Here is a 22,435-nt window from a genome sequence, read left to right as displayed (position 1 = left end):
GCTTAATCTCTCTCGTGCTGGCCGTTACTGCCTTATTCTTCCTGAAGGCATTGTTGGGAAAAGAAGAATGAGCAACAACATTTATATAAGGCTCTTCTCAAGGGGGAAAGGGAGTACGCGAGAAGCGTGGAATGTTGATTTCCTGGGGGTGGAAGAGGCAGCCCTAACATCAGCGCTGATTTTATTAACATCACCTGGTTTTTCATGTGTCATGGGATGCAGTCCCAGGTCCCACCACCTTTCAGGTTGCAGTGTGGGCTATGGCATCTGTTAAAAAATGTCATAGATATGTAGCAGCGACTGGCTTAAAAAGTAAGAGACTATCATTAAGGATATGTTACTACTGTTTTCAGTCCAGGAAGCCAGGTCATTCTGGGTTCCCATAAATAGAAAGTGGCAAGCCAGTAAAAAAAGACTCAGATTCTTGTTGCACAATTTTTCTCCTCCTGTTCTTGATTTAATGCCAATGTAACCAAAAGATTGACCTACAAGAGCTCAGATTTCCTTCCTGTTTCTTCCCTCCCATCTCCAAGTTTCAAACTAATAACTTTTTGTTATCTGTAAACCCTGCTATAGTTCTCTTCAACAAAGTTAAACACTTAAAGTATGAGCTAACCCCATCCAAACACCACCAAAGGTTATATCAACATAGTGATGGCTTTTTAGCATGGTTTCCTAAGAAAACACGGCTTATGTAAATCCATTAGTTACCAGTCTGCCTATGGCCCTGTTCTTCCACCCCGCCAATAATTTTTGAACCATCGGCCAGTTGCAACTGTATTTAATGAAAGGAGGGAAATCTCAGTGCCGTGAAGGGGGGTTGGAAGGGAAACCAGAGATACCCGAAACAGTGCTCCTGCTGTGGGCATCAGACTCAAGTGGGGGGTGCTGAGATTCCTAAATCTCATCTGCAATCGGTTCTTACTCTGTTTCAGAGAAAGTCACAAGTTCGATCTTATCCTGAAACGGACCAAAAGCACTCAGGGACTTGTGCGGTTTCATGATGGAGCCACGACAAAGAGGTGAGAGGCCACAAGGAACAACTTCTGCTCTAGTCTCAGGACTAAAACCTGTGCTTATTTCCTTTGCTGTCACAAAGCAAGAACAGGAGATCCACATGCAAGTCTTCAGCTCTGGTGGATTTTATCTAGTGATGTACTTCATTCACCTCAAGCTCCACGGTATCTTGCACCAGAGCATTTGCAATTCCTAAGACACTAATCCTCAAGCAAAGAGTCAGCGGCACACGGATGCGTTCACACAGATGTGTCCTGAGCAAAGGACTGCGTCTGGGAGTCCACATTAGGGTTCTTGATCAAGTCTGAGTTCCCGGACAACATCAAGACAGGCACTGGTACAAGCAAATCCCGAGGCAGTCGCAGCTCAGGAGGGCTAGTTTTCCCCTGACACCACAAAGACTACTTCTCATTTAGTTCTTGACAAAACAGGGTTCCCTTTTTGAAGCTTTTACAGTCAATATGATCTCTCTCCCTCCCCTGTAATCACACCCAGCTCGCTAACAGTAAAAGAGCCCATCTCGTCAGCTGCTCAGTGTGGCAATAGTGCTGCCTTTTGACTTCTTTCTGCGGAGTGGAAAGATATTATATTATTAACTGCTAATGGCAAGCCCTCGCTGCATATTAATAAGCCAGCCAATGAACAGCATGTACTTTATTATTCGTATTACAGCTAGCACAACAAGCTGAGGTGACAGACAAGTACTGAAAAAAAAAAGCTAAAAGGTATCAAAAAACGTACATATGCTCCAAGTTGCTGAAAAACATGTTATATCCAGGGAGATATTTTTAGGCTTCCATAAACCGACAGGTGCCTACGTTATGCTCAAAGTCTTTAATCTATAAAATTGGATTTACAGCCAGTGCTTCAAGAAGAACGAATGCACCTAACAGCCACAAAGACCTACATTCTCTGTACATTTAACTGGCACAAATTTGTAGGGCTCGCTTAGAACTGTAAAGAAGTGTACACATGCTCTTTCTAAATTTTCTTCAAGTTTTAATGGCCACAAAGTAGAAGGTTTTGTTTTGATTTTTTTATTATTGTTTTAGGTGAGCTTTCACTTAAGCAAAGCTTTAACGATACATAACTTTTTCCTTGGAAAGCTGGCCTGCAATCAGCATTTTAAAATAGCAAACGGTTTATTGTTAACAACAGAATCTAACAGCTAATGACTCAAGCATGGGTTAAAGAAAACCATTACCGATGGCTTCCCTAGTCAATACATCTGTTTTGACTGTAAAAACAAAAACTCACCAGCCGTACAGAAAGGATTTTTCCTCCAGTCTCCAAACAGGGCAGATTATTTCCCCACAAATGCTGTCAAGTGTTTGTCTGGTGGGCAGGATTCCTTTCCTGGTCAGATCTCTTCACCACTGACCTGTTAACAGAAAGCATTTGGAAGGTTTTACTGGTTACACGTAGAGTATGTGTTGTATTAAATCACTGTAAATAACTGTTAAGTTCCTATAACCCTGGGCACTTGATTATTGCATCAGGATGACCCCCAAAACCAACTGTGGAACTCAAAACTAGGTGTTTCACTACCAGTTGCCGATGTAATCCAAACTACCAAGTATCCTTCAGTATGCGGACTTCCGCATATCCTCCTTCAGACCCTAAAACACACTCAGCAAAACAATGACTTTTCAGCAGTGTGATAACCTTGTTTACTGTCTAGCTACGTACTTCTAAATCTTACTTTACAGTAAGTGCTAGGAATTTGTTCTTTAGCCTTTAGTCAAATTCCTAGCACTTACTGCAAAATAGGAGTTACTGGAGTTACGACAAGGAATGGGTATTTTGAACACCATTCTACCAGTTACAAACCTAAGTAATCCTCGTATGCCAAGATGCTTCTATTCACACGGCTCCAGTGATTCAGACAGTATTTATTTATTTAGCCACGAGCAAAAAGTTTCTTCCGTTTAAAATGAATTAATGACCTTTCAACTCTAACAGATGCCTCTACACGTGAAACTCATAAATGTTACACGAAAACCTCGAATTGCCTTCCCTCTCCTGGCGATGCAACAGAAACCCCTAGGCAGTTTGAACGGGCAGTTTGTCAGATCTATAGCTGCCCGTGATGCAAAAACGTGATCGCTGATGATTTTGTGCTTCTGAGAGCATCCTGAATTGACTGGTTTCATTGTTTGCCTTCGATCAGCGTATTCTGTCATCCTTATTTTCTCGAAGCACTACCATCTTAGTCCTTCCACGATTTCATTTAAGTCAATTACATTCTTATGGACTGAGAAGTTATTCGAAGTGAGAAAATAACTATAGTTAAAGCAGGATATGAGTAATTTTTTTTTATACCTTCAACAATGTAATTTGATTTCACATTAATAACATCTAGTTTTAATGCCTTACTCTTAACTCCAGTTCAAAATAGGGAAGCTGAGTCACTGAAAAGTTGAATAGCTTGCCCAGAAAAATTCAGCAAATTAGATTCCCAGCCCAGACACCGACCACCAGAGTAGCCTGCCCTCCAATAGCTTCTCTAGGAAGATTCTCTCACTATTATTGACTGTTATGAATTTCTACATGTCTGTCCTACATAAATGCCAATGGTGAACAAAGAAGAAATCACAAGTGCTATAATAAACACTTGGCAAACTTCTCAATGGAAGATATTTCTCCTCTCTGACCTTATTGTCCCTGAACTAGAATGACACTGGGATTTAGCAATCAAAAAAAAAAAAAAAAGAAAAAAAAAAGCTTTAAAGATATTCTAGCAAAAGCATTAATCCTTTCTGCCCTTTTAGGAACTGGTTATTTATTTTTCCTGAGCAACTGAGCAATAAATATAAATTGTGCAATTCTAAGCAATGGAAAGAAAATGTTATTGTGGTTTTAGTAGGACATAGGAGTTACCATAAAAGCAAATCACTAAGATCAGTTCCTTATTCCACAAATACGGAATAAAAGGGATGCATCCTTCACCAGATTCGTTTGAAGACTAAAAAGGGGAAAAAAAAACCCTAGAGAAAAAATATGCAGCCAAACAGCTCACAAATCTCTGGGACAGAAATAGAGATTCCAGATACAGCAGAATCTGCAAGTGAGAATCAATATACAAATAACGTGTGTCCAGCACACGCAAAATGTTTTTCTTAAAATTCTAAAGGAAAACAAATGGCAAATGACTGAGGAATCTCTGAAATCAAAGAAGTCTTCTGCCTGTGTGAATCCTTCCAGAAACACAAGACTGTGCTCTTAAACGCTAGAAGACAGCACTCATTCTGGTGTCGGAGGTCAGCCTTTGAGGAGGAGTAATGCGCTGAAGAAGATGGTGATGTCAGCTCCAAACATGAGATGGAAAGGATCCAGGAAACTTGTTAGTTCTGCAGCCATTCAGGAACAAATATTTTACTTGGGAATTAGCAAGGAGACCAACTTGGAACTGGCAAGGGTTCTCAGTAAAGAAGCAAAGCAGGAATTATATAAGAAATGCAGGTCAGAGTCTGCAAGGAGCAGGTCCTGTTCTGCTCGTTCCTCCAGCTGTTCCACCCAGACCGAAGCATTTGCATCAGTCAGGCATCTGTATTTTGCATCAACTTTACCGAGGCTGGAAGCATCCACGCTACCTTACGTGGTGGCTGGGATGCCTTGAAAATGGAGAACTCCTGCCTGGTGGGGAAAAAAATAACTTCAATGAAATTACTGTGTCTGGGAATAAAAAAGTCACTTTTTTCGAACCTGCCATGGTCTGATACTCTTCTCACATCAGTCCAAGGCTGGAAGAACCGGTTTTATAAGTCCACTAATTTCCACCTTTTTCTGCCCATACAAGCAAGGCTGACAAGCCCTCCTGTGAGCAGATAACGCCTGATACACAAGTTCACGAAACCACAACTCCAGCTTCTCTCAGACAATGAAAACTTCTTTAGCTACCTACGCCTCATTTCTCTCTCATGCAATATTTTCATGCCTGTCTTAATTTTTTTCTGGAATTTCTGCATCACTAACTATACCTTGCTCCAAATACCTAGGTATTTATTAAATGTTTTTGTCTTCTCTGCAAGTCGAAGTGAAATATCCCCCTAGCAGCAGCAAGAGCAGTTCTAGGCTCTGCCCACCTGCAGGCTTTGGCATTTTGAAGCCAGTCAGCACGTGTACGTGCCTGGCCCGAGAGGCCGAGCAGGAACCATCACAGGTGGTTTGCAGAGAATGAGCTTAAGAAAAGGCAGTATAATTCAAAGGATGGAGACAGAGATTTGAGCCCTGCTTTAAAGAGCTGAAAAACAGAACAGGAAGGAACCACGCTGGTGTGGGAAGCTGCAGCGCACGGTCTGGGAAGTCCAGACCTGCTGCTGCTGCCGCCACAGCCATAAAACCTGGGAACTCACAATACGCCACCGATCCCTCTGACTTTCCCTACAAATGTTCTCATCTGATATTCGCTGCCATTTACTTCCTCTTTCCTATTCTTTATTCAGTGCACTGTTGTTTGTTCTACTGCCAATTATTTTCCTATTTTTCTTAAGTGGTTTACTTCTTGACCAATTTTTTTTTATGTCTGTGGAGCCACAAGTTTTTGATATCCCAGATGATACTTTCAGATAATTCCCAGTTTCCAATAGTATTCCCCACACCAAGCTACGTTCCCAAATGCATTCTGTAACTGTATGCATCAGTATAACTTTGGAAAACTATTCTTATTGCTGTGGTGTATGTATGTATATGCAAGCACATGAGTGCATGTGCGCATACGTTTGTGTGCATAAACCATAGATAAGGAACTGGAGCCATGTCCTTGTTTACAGACGGTAAGTGCAACCAGATTGCGATTAGTACATAAGGATACATAAGGAAATACTCTGTTTTAGAGTGACAAAGAAGCATTCTTCTTTGTCCCTCAGAATTAGATTACTCTATGTGATAACAAGCTTTCTGTGTTAAGAAAAAACATTTATATTTTTAGATGACTGGCCTTCAATAGTTCATTATCTACATGCAACAATTTTCTAACCAGAAAATCTTTTCAGAGCTATAAAAAAGCATATTCATGCAGGACTGTAAGAAGAATTCTGGCCCAGAATTCACTCAACAGTGAACACCAATCTTAAATTTGAGGAGATAAGAGGACCTGGTAACAAGTTCTATTATGCTCAAAAGAAAACTGAATATAAAACTCATGTCTTAGCAATTTCAGTGAAAGTGTTGCCCTTCTGCATGGCTGAAAGCTTCACACTGTGCTGAGAATAAACTTGCAGACAGCAATGACAGCTGTGGGAATGATGCCACATATTAAAATGTTTAAACTTTCCTCACAGATGACAACAGGAGTAGTCACCCAACAGAGCATCATTCTGCTCAGGTACAGGTCAGCTGAGATAAGGAGCAACACTTTGGAGAAGGCTATAACTTGAAAAGAAAAATAAAGCCAAAATAAGTTTTTGAAGATAAACCTAAGGACGAATGCTTAAAAACATAGATTAAAACTAAGGAATTATTACATTCTGCATCAAGCTAATTCATTTAGTCCATAAGCAGACATATAGCTTGCTGGAAAAAATGGAAAGCTCCAAACTGATCTCAAGAAATTATGAAAAAATGCAAGAGTAGGTAAATAAGTGTATGTTAGGCATCTCTTGCTCCCATCATCGATGCAAGGCAAACATCTACACTGAGCCATGTCCAGTTGCATTAAAATAAAAGTTAGCATATAGCATACGTAACAATCTTTTCATTAATTCACTTAAAATCATGTGAAAGATACTGCATTGTGACAGCCCCTGGGATTCCTTCTCACCATCACATCTGGCAATTGCAGGTTTTTAATAAGATTAGAGACAGACGAAAGGAAGAAGCCATATTTTGGAACTCCTAATTTGCACATCGCTACTTGTACCTAAGCATTAGGAGCCTCAACCAGGCACAAAATCAGAAACCACGCCTAGAACGCACGTCAAAGCTGTGGCCCGCTGTAGGAGAAAGTTCTTTCTCATAACCCGAGTCTTTGCAGAATCGCCAAAAAGAGCATGAAAAGCCAAAGCGCCGTCCATGAGAACAGCAGTTCTCTGCGGCTGTAGCATGAATCACTGCGATGGCTTTCAGTAGCCCTTTCTGTAGCCATCGAGTCCAACGGTCACATAGGCAGCAGTCAGGTTAAATGACATGACTCGGGGAGCGCCTTCCCCGGCTCTGTGACACAGCCAGCCGAAAGACGTCGGCAGGGTCCCCTTCTCTGCCGGGAAAAGCAGCCCAGGGACAAACGATGCTGCCTTATCCCGGACTGCATTTTCGCCCCCTCTGCCTATATTGCCTTAGCCAAGAGTAGAAAGATGTTTGCATATGAAGCAAGGAATTAATTTTCTCAGCCGGGTACGGAGCCAGCGTTTGCAGCCTTTCGAGGCCTGAAGGCTGCTCCAGAGGCTAATTCACAAAACGAGGATAAACATCCCGAGCTTTACAGAACGACACAAAGTGCACATTTGACAACGCGCTGTGTGCATTTGTTTACTTTTCGCTGCAAAAGCTGCCATGATGTAAGCTTCCCTGGCACTTTCCCTTCCGGTGCCTCCCCTTAACTCCGGGCAGGAGAATGGTGGGTGAAGGAATGGCTGGAATGTGTTTGTTGTAGCACAGATTTCTGCTCTGCAATCACTTGCCGCTTCCTGTCAGACTGCAGGGAAAAAAAAAAAAACAAACCAGGCTTCTTTTAATATCCCCACTTCAAAATGTAGCTAATGCTCCATTTTCTTGGGATAAAAGAATATTTTATTAATGGAAATTATGCAAATAAAAATATGCTTAATTCTTTTTTTCCATTAATTTGCTCCTTTTTATACCAGGACTCAAGCATGTAGGTCTCCATATCTTATCCATTATCTATTCTTAGGCACATATTTTGCAGAACAAAGACATGGAAATTGTGAATCCAGTTCTCCAATCTAGGCGCTTCGTACTGTCACAGCCACATAAAGAGGCACTGAAGCTAGCAGAACAAGATTCACGAAGAATAACCTCAGGACGAGGGAGTTTCCCAGCTGTCATCGAGCCAATGGAGTAACTCTGCGAAGTTTCTCCCTGAGCCCTTGTAACCAGGGCAAAAAGTGCTCAGAGATACTTCTGCTGGAATTGTTCAGCGGGAATAAACCCCCCTGGCCTTCACACCTCAGCGTCAACCTCCCCGCACAAGATCCAAAAGCTCGTTCGCCTCTTCAGCCTCCCTGAATAGGCTGCAGCAAGCAGAAGAAATCCAGCTTCAGTTCGTCTGGTACCACCAAAATCCTCACATCAACTATATACGTTTCAAAGTTTGGATTCTTGTTCCTCAAAGGAACTATTATTTTTTTTTTAAAAAATCTTCCAGTCTGCTACAATTAATACAAGATTTTTAATAGCAGTAGTAGTTAAATATTTATATCCAGTATAATATCAGAGCAGCTGCCCTCAGCTGTTTAGCTTTAAAAAACAGTTTCTTATTGCAAGCTTTACAGTTGCTTCATATACAGCATTTTCATCTGTTAGATGACATCTGAAATTCGTTACTGGTTTACAAGACTCCAGTTTGCATTTTTAGATATATTCCTTAAATGTCATTTACAGAGGTTAGTGCCTTTGAATATCTAAAAGCAACTGCAGCTGTATCTACCTAAAAAAAGAAAACGAGTTCCATTTATATTGTATTCACGATGCTAGAACCAAAAGCATCTATGGATTCCAAATTATTGAAGTACGTATCTATTTTTGCTTCCACTATAATTGTGAGGAAAATAACCACCAAAAAATAGTAACATATTTCATAACAAGCAGTACAGTTTTAAAAACCCATCCTATTTCTTGTTGATATTTCATCCGGATTTTTCAAAACATGAAGGCATGAATCTGTAGATTTTTATTCTGGCGTGTTTATACCATAAATTAAAAGTCACAAGACTTACAAAGTGCTGCCCTCATATATTCATACCCCAAATTGCTCTTTGCTGGTAAGTACTCAGAGGGGAGCGGGCGGTGAGGCTTAGCACATCTCTCTATCCCTGCTGGAAACTTCCCCTTGGAGTATTTTCACTAGATCACAAGAAAGAAAGGGAGACATCCACTATGACATTATTCTAGCCAGTTCCATACCGGCTCTTTTCTACAGTATAGTTTTTGGTATGGTTTTATTATGAATTGAAGTTTAAAAAAAAAAAAAAAAAAAAAAAGAACTGCCACCAGTTCTCGACCGCTGCCGTCCCTCCCAGTGGTTTTACCCGTGCTCTCTGTGCAGCTCCACGCCATTACTGCTAGCTACGGTCCTCGCTGCTCTTTGCAGGCTTGAAATATTTGCAACTAGAAGGCAAATCTCCACAAATTATAAAGAGAAAAACCAGCCACGGAAAAGTGTTAAATAATGGCACTTTTAAGCTACAACAGCAACACAAGACACTTTCACAAGTACATTTTTGAAAGCAATAATATAGAGTGTTAGTTAAACAAAGATGTTGGCACCAAAGGGACTGCAAAATTATTCAAAATGAGTGTTCGTAAAGGCTAATGTATGGAGTGCACTTAGTAGTAAGTTTTGTTTTATTGAAAAGTTTGGTATCTTTAAACTACAAGTTAGTAAGAAGCAGTTTGTGCAGGTATCGGTGCACTAGACCCAACTGTTTATCAAACGCGTGCTCTGAACTCCCACTGACTCCGGCGCGTTCCACATGGCATCAGGCCCGTGACTGTTGGCGGTTAAGATTTTATGATGAAATTGGAGAGCCAAAAACAAAGATCCCACCACTGCAAATTGCATCAGGCCATTGCTCAACTAATCATGGCAACATATTTCCTCCTCGTAGCGACTGAACTCATTAAATCACATCATCAGAGCAGCTACAATAACATTTTGCCTTTATCGTTTAAGGCTATTTTGCACAATTTTGTATCAAAAGCAAAATAGCTGAGTTTTAAAGATTTATTTTGCAGAATAATTCAGTTTTTCCTAATGTAACTTTTTTTTAACGGCCAATATTTCCATCTCTGGAAGCTGCCCTGTCTAAGCATGCTTAATTGCTCCCCGTGCAAAATAAATCTCCCCTTTTCCTTCCAGGGATTGCTACCTTACCCACTTATCTTAAAGGAGCATAACGTAATTAGGCATAAAGCAAAGAACCAAACGTTACTGGTCCTGACACCATACTTCTATTTGCAGCGTTGCTAAGCAGAGCACACTATATTTATTTGCAGAAGACTTCTCAATACAGACAAAGTTCATACTAGCAGGAAGAGAGAGCTCCAGAGAAGAACCCTTCAGATCTCAGGACAGAGAAGTGCTACAGGTGACCGTCAACTCGAAAGACTGGCTTTTCAGCAACAGTTTTTCTTTAAAACAGTAACAACATTCAACACTCCAGTAGCGGAAACTGGGTTTTCTCCTCCACCGCCAGAGCAGAGCAAACCCAAGGACAAAGCCCAGCGACCGGCTGCGTTCCCTCGGCATGAATTACGTCTGGAGCTATGAAGGAGGCAGCCCTTTGTGAAAATGCTGGAGGAAGTAAGAGACACCAAATACCAAAGGTGTGACAAGGTAAACAATATACCTTTACAGCTCCCCTATACATTTAGGATATGTATATTAGAACAAATGAGATGAAGAAAGGAAAAGAATCTCAGTGAACTGGAAAGGATACCTGGGGACCAATGCTGCCAGGCAAGGACTTGCACATTTAGCACCCCTTTCACAAGAGGCTTAAAGATCTCTACAAGCAGCAGCAGACTTTTGATTTTAAGATCTTCAGCGAGAAACCTATTTCCATGCAGGTCGATACAGCTGTTGCTGCGTAGGCAGCGAGGACGAGCGGCGGTGAGCACTGAAGCACAGCCTGGTTTTCAGTCCAACCGTCGGACGGCAGCCGTCCCCAGGCAGTGGCGATGTCTCTCCTGGAAAGGGGGTCAGGGTGGACGAGTTCTCGCTGCATTTGTGTGCCTCCACATCTCCAGTTTAACATCAGCTGGGAACCTCCCAAAAAACAAGAAACACTTTAGGGGAGGTGGTGGGCATTGTCGTCCCCGCCATGTACTAACCCTTTCCAACACCAAACGATTGTGGGAAATGAAGTAAAATGGGATTAAATTGCAGAAAGTATGGGAGCCACTAATGCTACATCAAAAATGCATGGGATACTGAAGTGATGTTTTCTTTAAAATGTGCTAAAAAACCTTTTTTCTTAAACGATACGTCTGTAATGCAATTTCATTAAAGCCTTGGGATACATTCTTTACAGTGTGGAATTAATGCAGGAAAGTATTTTGAGTTAAAAAAAAAATCTGTAGATTCTCATATGAAATATGAACAGCAACTAGTTTCTTAAGTGGGAAACATTTGTTTCTTCAAGCAACAAGAAAAATAACATGTTAAATACTAATCCTGAGCCCTCCGACAGGAGCCTTTGCCCATTCTCAGCCCGTGCTCTGCTCTGGTACTGCTGGGATTAGGCCAGTTGATAACTAAAGCACGTTTACTCATCCTCTGCATTCTGGCAGGCAAAAATTAAAGTAATCCCAAAGACAAAACTCTAATTGAAACATTACCCTGTTGGGCAGCTACACGTTGCATCTAATTCAGAGTAAAGACAAAATAACTCTACTGACTCTAGGTTCATTATCAGTGTTCATCTCATTTATCCTTGATAGAATCTCATCCTAAAAAAAGGTTGGTCCAAAATATCAGATTTCCTATTTTTCCTACATTCTATAATGACCTACTGGGGATTTTATTGTTTGGATTTTAAGGTTAAATTCCACAATATTTAATACTTTTATTCATTTGTGCCATTACTTATATTTCAAAAAAGGCCATTTATAGCCAGAGTTAAAAAAAAAAGATAAAAATCCTCTGCATTAATAAAATATGCAATAAAATATGTAGGTAAGCATCTCTTAAAGCATCTATGTATCAATGTATTTTCAATTTATTTTAATCAATTGAAGAAAGGCTGCGCAGGTAACTCTAAACTGGAATCCCACCATAAGGTTTAGAAAAAAAATCTAATTCATCTACCACATTACAAAAGTTCTTGAATGTCTCCAGAAAATTAGATAGTCATATAGATCAGTGAACTGCTGTTGCAAATAATCATACCTATACACAGAATAAAAGAAGATAAAACCTCTGTCTAACTTTTAGGGCAAGTAAAACTTGTGGTGTTCTCAGCATACATATTTCCAAATCTTGTATTTTTGGTTGGAACTAGATGATCTTTAAGGTCCCTTCCAACCCAAACCATTCTAGGATTCTAGGATTCTATGACTTAATGCTCTTATAGGCTTCCTCCTGCTGCGTCAGCATGCAACTGGTTAAGCTTTGACCCTCAGACTTCTCACCATCCTTAAAAGAAAAGAAAGACTGCTTCCAAAAGAGCAGGCTTTTCACATCTACAAGTGAGTAAGTAGTAAGTATCAGTACTGAACCAGAAAGCAAAGAGCTCATAAACAATTTAGATCCTGTCCTTTGTCTTCAAAAAGTAGTTTTCTGGAGGAAAAGAAGAAACTAGCACAATTTATGTGTGAAAAGGTGTGCTTCCTAGTATGCAATGACACTTCTGCTGTTCGAGAAGTGCATCCCAAAGATGGATCTTTATCCTCCAGTACTGGCAGTTGCCACCGTTGGCTCTGGGTGCTACTCTGAGAAAGCCCCACTGCATCTAAGCCCAGCTGCTTACACTCCATGCATTTATAGACAGAAATAACTTTTTTCCCAGGATCATATCTGATTTCGACATTCAAGTATTTTTCTCATGCTACTACATGTCCAGTAAAGTGTTGAAATTTAATTTAAACACAGTACAATACCCAACTCCCACATCAGCATTATTTGTAACAGCCTTTCTTCCATTTGGCCTAGGAAAGAAGTACAAACAGAAGAGTTACGAACTCAAAATTTTGATGTTGAGGGAAAGTTCCTGAGAGAAGACTGAAGCATTTAAAATTGGCGTTACGCATTTCTAGAACAAAAATCTTTAAGAATCTGTAAGCATTCAGCAAAAGTACACAGTGATACAGAGAACAGGAATTGGAACATTAACAGCTTCGCTGTGACGAGCGTGAGGATTTCAGTATGACAGCCGGGGTCTCCAAATCCACAAATGTAGACCCTCCACGTTAAGTAGTTTGCCATGACATTAGGTGCGGCTCTGACTATGGGATGTACGGCGCATATTTCTATTACACGTCATTGAGGAAATCTGTGGGTTCCACTGACCACTCTCGTTAGCTACTGAATGAAGAATAAGCTTTCTAATTGGAGACGAATTCTGAGATGAGACAGAGGGTACAGTAAGGTCCTATGCTCTCTGTGAATTTTACTGCAAATAGGGATGGGAAAGAAGGAAAGGAGTAAAGGAGTAGGAGAATAAGGAATTCACAGACTATCTAACGTTTCTAATACCTTGTGTTCAAAGGCAGAGTCAGAGTTAGAGCCACTCTGTTTCTGTGTGAGTGATACAGAAATCACTCCGAGGAAAATGCCCTGAGAAAGAATCGCTCCCAGAGTGTGCGCTTGAGCGTACCAATGCTGTGTAACGCCAACCGGTGCACAACACTGCTGCCACCACCTCCTCTGAAGGAAGTCCTTAAGGGGGCAGTTCCTCATCTAACTGCTCCAGAGGGATCCAGCCCAAGCCCACTGCTTCTGCAGAACTCCAGGAGAGAAGAGCTGCCGTCAGACAGGACACGAATACACGGGGATGTTGTATCGCCATTCACAGGGTTAAATACAGGAGAGTACAATTGCACAGGAGTTCTTGGCTTCTCTGCAGAGGATCCACTCTCCATGTGAGGATCATCAGACAAACCGAGTTGGGAGGGTCTCCAGTCTGACCTTCCTCTCCAGGCAGGGCCACCTAAGAGTTCACACCAACTTACTCAGGGCTTTAAGTAGTCAGGCCTTGAAAACCTCCGGGGGACTGCACAAGGTCTCTGGGCAACCTATTCCCCAGCTTGACCATCTAAAGAGGAAAAAGGATTTTTTAAAATATCCATTACACCATTAGTTAAGGTTTGGCTTGGCTTTTGTAAATAAACAGAAGAACCAAATCATTTTATGTTAGATTAGTTAATAGATTCCTGAATGTAGAAGAACACCACCTACGGATGCACACAGCATATGTAACTTGCTGTAGAAAGAAGATGCATTACCATCCTCCCCAATAACAAAGTAAATAAGAGCTATAAATACTTACATTTTTGTGACATATTTGGGTTTTTGCTTTTTGTAATTCAGAAGGTGGTAGAATCTAAACAAGTGTGGTACAACTTGGAAAGCCCATGCATACGTAGCATGACTGAATTTTACCACAACATTATGCAGACATGTTTACATACATCCACGCTCACAAGTCTGCACAGATTTTTGCATATACCTACTGTCATCCATGACCCCAGAATTGAAACTATATATTTGAGCAATATAAGCCAAAGCGCAAAGCGTTCTCCTACTAACTCTGCTGAACATCCAGCTTCCCAGCTGGTTACAAACACCTTTTAATTGATGTTAAGTCCACACACATATACGTACACTAACCTCTTCTATAAAGACAACAACCGAGAAAGTCAGTATTCTGTGAAAAGCAAAAGATACAAGTTTCTGCATTCGACACTTAAAAAATAAACTACTGATGTGAATAAGCTACCAGGAACTTTAAGCCAGATAAACACATAGGCTTTTATTTTTCTCTTACGACTTCACCTCCTATCCAAAACAGGTGGCAGCTTTCCACGCCGCCGTCGATCAGCTCTTATTCACAGCTAAGTGCACGCGTAAGCAGTTACTCAAAGATTCAGCTTTCCATGTAATTTTCTGTACACCACCCTTTAGGACAGCTAATGTTCTTTATGTACCTGCACTTGCTGGCACTGCACACTCACTAAAACATCATTTCTTTTTTTTTTAATATATTTTAATATCGTTTCTCACACAGTTATAAGGCTAAGATAGACCAGGCCCCATACTCTGTTTAATAGAAGACTGGTTTACAGAACATTATTTTTGCCATATATGTATTTAATAAACAATGAGAAAAAGGAGAAAAATGGGTAGTTTTTAGTGGGACCGTTATTGACAATGATGTTGTACGTAGTGATCATATTCCACAACACGCAGCTCTTCTAGCATCATTACACCAACCTCGCAGGAAAGCACTAAAGGGTATTTTCTTCCATAAATCCAATTAGAATTAATTGGAGCTACATCCACATTTTGAAAGAGAAACACACGCTAAAAGTGACTTATCCTAGTAGGGTAACTCACCTATATCGACTGTCAGAATGTAAGAATGGTGATAAATACAAGTCAATCAGCTGCACATTGGGATCATTACTCAGGGAAACCCACTGTCGAACTCCCTGTGCACTCAGAGCCTCATGACGAGAGCCATCAGAAGTTGCTCTTGCCCTTGAAATGATCTCTTTATAGAAAAACTTATTTCAGTGATCATCAGATTTTCTTATCTTTTCTCTAATCAGCATATGCTGCTGGAAAACTAATTTGGGGAAAAATACGTGTATACACACACACATTAAAATACACCTGCTCACTATATATAGATATACTTAACATTTCAAAGTAAATGATACAGCAACATACAAGAATCTCTTCATATATTTCATATCCTGTTTGCTAATAAATCACTTATTCAGAAACTTTATTCGTGAAAAACAGAAAGGGAAAGAAAATGAATTTGGTTTATTTTAGGAAATGTAAAGAGAATGTAAAGAACAGCGGCTCAGGAATGGCTCCCTGTCTTTCAGGAACGATGCATTGCAGTCTTTGGTGAAAATCAGAGTCAACTGTGCTTTGTGGCAGAGTGTTTGGTATGAACTAACATTCACTTTTTATTTTTTTAAGCTGATATTTATTAGAAAACTATTAGTAGGGTAGGTAAATGTTCAACCAAGTTACTATAACATTGGCTACTTTGCTTTTAAATGTTGCTAGCACAACACGGAATAAAAAAAAGTAACAAAAATCATAGAATCATCAAATCGTTTAGGTTGGAAAAGAGCTTTAAGATCATGGAGTCCAACCGTTAACCTAGCAGTGCCATGTCCCTAAGCACCACGTCTACACGTAAAGACGGAGAACAGAAAAACTTTGCACAAACCACAGAGTAAGAACAGAAAGTCTACAAAGAAAACCTAGGACAATCAGTTCAAACTACAACCTGTTCACGGGTAATTCCTGAGGGAAACAGCTAAAGTTGGCAAATACTGATTCTTTATCGATTACTTGCTCATCCTTCACAGAGGTAATCTGAAAAGACTGCAAATGTAAGTGCTAAGTGAAATGCGTCCTCCTAAGATTACCAGGTAGTGGAACTGTAAGCGCAGTAACTAGATTTTCACATCTGTTTTGAACCCCACACCCAAAGGTTATATGATAATGATGAAGCTCTATAAAATTCCACTTCCTTCTATGTGGTGCCACAAACAGAAGAGATACAAAGAATAAGATTTTGGAAAGGAGTATCAGGGTATTTTTATTTCTCAAGAGAAAGAACATAACTGTAACTACAAACTGACTCCATAAGCCTTGAATTTTTTCAAGCCACAGAACTCTTTCCAAAGATATTTGTCCAGCAGTAGAATCAGTAATTACTTCTAGCAGAGAAATTATTAATCTGGCAGAGATACAGTTTAAGGGGAGGTAGGAAGAGAGAAAGAGAGACATTCATTCTTTGAACTAAAACGTGATCCTAAACACAGAACATGTAGGGTATGTTTCAAATTTAGAACAGATTTTATAGCAGAGATAAATTAAAAATTCTTTTTTATAATGGAAATGCTGACAGACCCTAAAATACAGTGACACTAGAGGGTGTCACTATAATAAAGTGGCATTTAAGATTTTTTTTTCCCTAGACTTTGATTTCTGCAAAGGTCACATTTGAATAAAACTCTGTATCGGTAAACCTCATTAAAAGTATTCCCTTTGCCTGAAAGGCACTTTTTTTTTTTTTTTTCTACCTGACTTGCATAGTTTTAAAGCACAAATGATTGTCTATATCAAATCTTCTCTCATGTATCTTTATTGATAGAAGTCCTCTAAGAGGTAAAAGGAGGATGAAGGACTTCACTCTCGAGCTGAATTCCCCGCTGACGGAGCGCTGGGGCTGTGACACAGCAGCAAGGGAAACACTCTTGGCTCTTTCCCAAGCTTCTTTTCTCTTTGATTATATCCCCAAGGGGTGCTTAGGAAGCTTAAATACTATACAGGATTTTAAAGCAAAAGAAGGGAGTGCAAGAGGTTCAACAACAAAAATTCACAATTAGCTTTGCAGAAAAAGAAACCAGACTTCAGGTCAAACCTACTTTTTGTTGTATTTTAACTTGCTAGCTCTGGCTAGACCAGGCAAACCTTAGCTGTGGCAAAAAGACACTGCGAAACAGCTTTTACGCTCTTATTTATTACTAGCTGAAATACCAAACGAGCACAATGTGGTAAATTTAGAAATATTCCCTGGTTAGAATCTCCCCCAAGGCTTAAGGAATTCTTACTGCTTCGCTTCCTTTACACCAGTATTTGTTAATCTATGGAAAAGTTATTAAAAGGTCGTTTTAATCGTATGAAGAACTGACAGCACTGCCTACAATTAAGGTTGACTAGCATTCTCAGCTGTAAAATTCAGCAAAATGTTGAAGGCACACACAGGCATTAGGACCTCAAGTTCCATTTCCTAAGAGGGTTTCAACACTTAGCTGAACCACGAAGAGATTTAACTGCGGTGATACAGGACTGCTAAAATGAGCATCTATTTTGGGATGCCTTACTCCAGGGATGAAATCCACAGCCCCGCATTACAGTCTTCAGCTCCCTCACCATCTGAAGGAGAGAAACATCAGGGAGTGGATGCCTAGGAGCTGGTGTGCTGAACATGAGCCTCACAGGGCTCGTACAGGGCTTCAGAGGACTTAAACAAAAAACAAAATAAAACAAAAAACCCCCCACAAAACTCCACCATATAAAACTACTACACAAATTCGGGTTGGACTCTTTGGTTTTCTCTTCTAGGGAATTTAATATCTAATACCAGTTTAGTAAAAAATTAACGCTGGCCATTACTGCTGATGAACTATAGAGAATTTTATTTAAAAAAAAAAAAAGGAGGATAACAAATAGAGGAAAGAAAATAATTTAAATTCTGGTCTCCTGTGCAGGGAAAATGCACTTTACCTTCAAAACATTCTGCCCTATTCATTTAGCCAGCCTATGGCATAGATATCCAACTCAATTAGTATAGCCAATGCAATGAAAAATATCTTACTTTAACACTGGAAACTAGAGAGTATCTGATAAACTGCAATGAGGAAATGCACAAAAAGTGTTTCTCTTATCACTTCTGCATGGGCCACCTCCACAACACATCCTCAAAAGCAGCAATGCTACAGCTATTTGAAAGGAGGATTCACAAATGCAAAACCAGAGGATTTAGGAATCAGGTGTGAAAAAGATACCATATTTATGTAGGTTGAATTCAAATTCACTGCATACAAAATTATTAAAAAGTGGAGTAGCATCAGTTGCTAACATAAATTATCTGAATCTAAAACCTCATGTCTGTCCTTAGCTGGCTCATAACATTGCTGAGTTATCCCACTCAGCAAAGTGTGATAAAAGATTCACGATTTATCTTTGCACACAGAAGTTTCATCTGAGTCACATTCGGATGTACAGAACCTTAGTTTTGTAAGGTGTGATGGGCTTACAAAAGCCTTACAAAAAGAGAAGAAAGAAATCCCGTCTCCAAGATAAATCAGAGGTCATGAGATTATTTCTTTGATTAATAAAGGAATACATCGAAGCTGTCTTCCTCCCACATTAGTAAGTCCTGACGGTTTTGCCGATTTTGCACAGCACATATCCTTTTATGCTGTCCTGGAGCAGTAATTATATCGCTCTGTGCTCTGCTGTTTTACTTGCTGTAAACATCACTGCTCGGTTTTGATCCACTTCCTTTGCAAAACTAAGCTGCTTTTTTCCCATGCCTCAGGGGAACTCTGCTGACCATATCAAAGCGACTTCATTATCTGTAAAGGGGTCAACTTCCTCCTCCCTCTCTTCTCTCCCGTTTGCCCTCGCGCGCAGAGAGACGGAAGTTTGTAGCGCTGGCAGCTCCCTAACGACGACCGGTTCTTGATGGTATTGAGAACGGGCCTGGAGAGCAAAATGGACCAAGTGCCAGAAGACTTCAGTGAGAACTAAGAAATCAGCATCTCGCTGGATCATACTCAGAGTCTTCTAAAATGGGAATGAGAAATCACTAACAGTCTGGAAATCCCATATAGAAAATTCTTCTCCACTATGGATATAACTGCAAAAGGAGATTCTGCTATCTTATCCTTATCTCATCCCCTCCATTAGCAGGAGGTTAAAGTTTAGTTACATCCCGTTTATTATCGGTTTGGGTTTTTTTTACTTAAGCACCCACATTTATGTATAAGTTTGAGACTATTTCCGTATTTCATCTGCATGATATATAAGTAATTTCAAAATTAAATTAACAGTGCTTCCAGAACATATACCCTTTTTTCACGTATAAAATTTTCTGTGCATATTTTTCCTTTAATATCTTTGCTTAAAAGGTTCTCTTTTGCAACTAGAGTCCATCTGCATTAGGCTATTTTTTCTCTTACTTTTTTTAGTTAATAAACATTTGTCTACAATGGCTGAGTGACTTCATTTTATTATTTCTTGCTTTTCTTTTAATTTGTACAATTTCCTACTTTATATAATCTTCTCAATGTAATTAGTTGCATAGAACATCTACTGAAAAGCATTTTCCAGGGATAGGTACAGAAAGCCTGTTCCTGTCTCATATTTGCTCTTTCATAGAACTATCTACTTGTGCAAAAGACACCATGAGAGAAAAGAGGTTCCTCTTTCTCCTGTCCGCTCACAATCCCCTTTTTTTTTTTTGCCTAAATAATATTTCATAGTCCAATGATTTTCTAACTCAATGCTGAAATCACAAAAACCTCATTATTCACTTAGACCCCTCGCTGGAAGAAGGAATTGGAAATTGCTTCAATTAAGCAGCGACCAAATTAAAAGCGAAAGGCCCGTTTCTTACGCAGCGTTATTTTTGCCGCGTTGACGCTGGCCCGAGTTACGGCAAAGTTGGTGCAGTCTGAAGATGCCACTGAAAACTCTGCGTGCCCGTACAGCAAACCACCTAACGCGGAGCGATGCTTCGCTCGGGCGGGTGCTGAGCAGCTTGCGGGAGGAAGCCTGGCAGCCCTCGAGCCCCTGCCGTTCTGCCACATGGACGCCTTCAGCTGGCAACTCAGCTGAGGAGGAGACTTAACAGCTAAAAAGTAGTTTAGGAAATTGCCTGCCTCTCCTGTGCTAATTACTGGTTTACGAATGAGGCCTCGTAACCAACTTTATAATTGGTTCTAGTCAGGACGAAATCAGACAAGTTAGCTCCCGCCATTCCCAGGATCGGAGCCACAAATGACTACCTGAGAGGAGGCAGCTGATACCAGCTCTCATGGGTTCAAGATATGATGCTCAACGTTGCACTGGGGCCGTGAAGAGACAGAGAAATCCCACGATGACATGCCAGGCTTCTCTCACACACAGCAACCTAACGACAGTATGAAGGCCCAGCTGCTGAATCGAGCTGCCAAGCTGCTGAGTGCAGAGCCAGGGCACAGCTCACACGGCAGCCTGGGCAGAGCTTGAGGAATCAGATTTATGGAAGCAAAGGGTTTTGTGAGGAGACCACCAGAATCGCTTGGACAGTGTACGACGGAGTTACAGGGCACACACATGCCATGCCAGGAGAGAGTGCTCCTCAAGCACTTCAGCACCAACCAACCCAGGACTAGCAGATCTGGGCCATTTTCTGCACCAAAACACCAAATTTCAGCTGTGCCAATATATATCCTTCCCCCTCCCCCCCCTTAAAATCTCCTCCACGAAGAGCCCAGGACCATTACTTTCAATAGCACATATGCTTTGGATTTCCCTGTTTTCTGAAAGACCGAAGAACAACTGCAGGTAATCAGTGACATTCAATAATCCCTACCACTCACCCCGAGTGAAATTCAGCTATTCCATTAAAAATGCACATCCTTGTAAATGTTTCCGGATTGCTACTGCAACGGAGCTTTTAATAAATCGACTCCCAATAGCTGTGAATGCTAATAAAAATAATCAATTCAGCGCTTAACACTTCAATCACCATGTATATTTTTAGCCTATTACTGATAGCCATGTTATAAAAACAGTAGTCTGTTATGCTCAATGCTATTCTTGTGAAACTCATGTAACAGCGCCAGAAACAAGCAAATAGCTTAAGCATTTTCCTCTTACATACTCATTATATCTCAGACTAAAATAATAACACAGAATCTCAGTTAACTTTGGCTCCACTATTATCTGGGTGACTATTCAGTACGTCAAGCAGGCAACAAAGTTTTATATTTAGTAATTACCTGGATTCTTCTTCAGCAGTGATATCCTCTGAATTTAATTTTTTAGGGAATATTTGACTGAAATTGTTTACGTTTCTTCAAATCCAGCTTGAAGTTTTATTCTAGCATGTCTAACCTTTGCTATTGTTTTTTCCAGTTCTTCTTCTTGAAAAAAAAATTCAAACTAACATGAGAAAGCCACAAGAGACCAAAGATGGTTTTGTTTTCTGGAGGTTGTTTAACATCTCTTTCCACACATAAATACATACATGAATATGTCACTTTAATATGTCATTTTAATTAGGAGAGCTTACTATTCAGGAAAGCTAAATTGCCTTGCGCAAGGAAATTACTATTGCAGCAACCGTTTATACCCTCTGCAAGCCCCAGATGCATCTACATCTTGATTCTAACCATAAGCTTAATTATAAGCACGTGACTCGTTGCACTGAAGTCAGGGAGATCTGGACAATCCACAGTTTGTCTCACTAGGGAGTTCAATGCGATGTAGGGTGTTTAAGTTTCATGTAAGAACATATTCTGGAGTACCAGCAGTACCTAGAATCAATTCCCATTGATTTTAAACTCCTTTATGCTTACACATATACTAATGGTCTCCATCCGACCAGCTCCATGCACAGGTCCTGCTGATCTTCATGAAAAACTACTCAGCAGTTTGAGGAGGAGAATTTCGTCGAGAAGAAGCAAGTGCTGCGGTCAGAACTGCTGTTCTGATGAAGTCCCGTCATCCTTGCAAAGGGCCTCTTGAAGAAAGGCAACTTCTGATGTTTAACTCACACTTTTGGTTTGAAATGTCTCATGAGAAAAATGCAAAACAATCACATGTGATTCACATTGAACAGAAGCTTCGAGGCATTATCTTTCTGTCACTGACTTATCATCTTCACTTTACATAATGATCCTGAACCCAAACTAAAGAGCTAGCCTAAGGAACAAAAGCATTACAGCACTTGAATTGCAGAGACGCACACCTGACTCCTGAAGAAACCTTTCAAAG

General features: G+C 40.3%; 1 long non-coding RNA gene across 1 annotated transcript in view; it reads right to left on the bottom strand.

Annotated features, from left to right (window-relative positions):
- Nucleotides 1-2,296: 2,296 nt before the first annotated feature.
- LOC129207964 (uncharacterized) overlaps nt 2,297-22,435 on the bottom strand; it is a 90,345-nt gene continuing 70,206 nt past the window's right edge. Inside the window, exon 3 of the long non-coding RNA XR_008577634.1 lies at nt 2,297-2,398. This is a non-coding gene — a long non-coding RNA (uncharacterized LOC129207964). The remainder of the gene's footprint in view (nt 2,399-22,435) is intronic.

Source organism: Grus americana, chromosome 6 (genome assembly GCF_028858705.1).
Source record: "Grus americana isolate bGruAme1 chromosome 6, bGruAme1.mat, whole genome shotgun sequence".
NCBI classification, from domain to species: Eukaryota; Metazoa; Chordata; class Aves; order Gruiformes; family Gruidae; genus Grus; species Grus americana.
This window is presented reverse-complemented; position numbering and strand designations above follow the sequence as displayed.